Raw genomic sequence first — 1,155 nt, forward strand, 5'->3', positions numbered from 1 at the left:
TGATGTGTCCCGTACAGAAATCACAATCTCCATGTTCTTACAACAGAACAGGCTGAGATGCAGAGTTGGCACTAACTGCACTTCTGTGCAGGCTAAGTGAAGCCTTAAAACAGCAGAGGTGCCCTCAAAGCCCTGCTTCCAATAGCAAACTCTAGCAGCACTCACAGCTGCCTGAACTGCTGAAGTCAAACCAAGGAGCCAGCTGGTGACTTTTAACCCACAGTGTAAAACAACGAGATCCCTGCCTGGTGTGCACCTCAACCTCTAAACATTTTATTTTATTTGATTTATTAGTCTCCGCAGAGACTGTCAAAAATTGCCGTTGCCGACTATATTTCAAGTCGTCAAAGCGGGGTATTGGGGAAAGTTTTCAATAAGCAATAATCGCGCCTCGGTTAAACCTCATCGGCTACGATACAGCCACTGCGCAAAGCTCGTTTCCGACACCTATTGCTCCAGCCAATTGCCACTTTAACAAGCTTAGCAAACCAATTTAAATCAATTTGAAGAACGTGGACGGGTTCCTGATTTTTAGGCCCGCCCACCGTTTTATCACCTTCCTGCATGATGACATCATCGTGCTGAGTAATGGCGTGGGTTCAGTACAGGCCTGATTTCACCGCATATTATTCAACCCAGAGGCTTTCATCCTTATTGTCCCTTAATGTTCAGAGATGTTCTTTATATACATTTTCTTTACACATAACTGGTACGTCTTTAGCCTGGGGGATACAATGTCAAATGTTGTGTACAACACTAAGATAGGGAATGTGTGAAAGAGTGAAGAGAAATTTAAGGAACTTCAGGAGGACATGGGTTGTTAGATCAGGCAGCTGGATGTCAGAGTCTGATGACAGTCTTGTGTTTCTCCAGAGGTTAACAATGCAGAGAACATTAGTTAAGATGCCTCGAAACAATTCAACAATTTGAATTCGCTTTAAAAAAAAAAGGAAAATGAAAAGCAGTGTCAGTAAAAGTGGCCATGACCCTGCCGGGTCATCATAAAAGGCCAACTGGATATCAGTGTCAATGTCCTGAAGAAGGGCCATACAGACTCGAAACGTTAACTTTATTCCTCTCCGCAGATGCTGTCAGACCTGCCGAGTTTTTCCAGCTATTTACGTTTTTGTTTCAGATTTCCAGCATCCGCAGTAT

General features: G+C 43.5%; 1 non-coding gene across 1 annotated transcript; it reads right to left on the reverse strand.

The window, feature by feature from the left end:
- Nucleotides 1–294: 294 nt before the first annotated feature.
- LOC144688174 (U4 spliceosomal RNA) lies at nucleotides 295–435 on the reverse strand. Its single transcript, XR_013578367.1, has one exon. It is a non-coding gene; the product is annotated as a U4 spliceosomal RNA (small nuclear RNA).
- Between the last annotated feature and the right edge of the window lie 720 nt (nucleotides 436–1,155).

The sequence above is a fragment of the Cetorhinus maximus genome, chromosome 12 (genome assembly GCF_964194155.1).
Source record: "Cetorhinus maximus chromosome 12, sCetMax3.hap1.1, whole genome shotgun sequence".
NCBI lineage: Eukaryota > Metazoa > Chordata > Chondrichthyes > Lamniformes > Cetorhinidae > Cetorhinus > Cetorhinus maximus.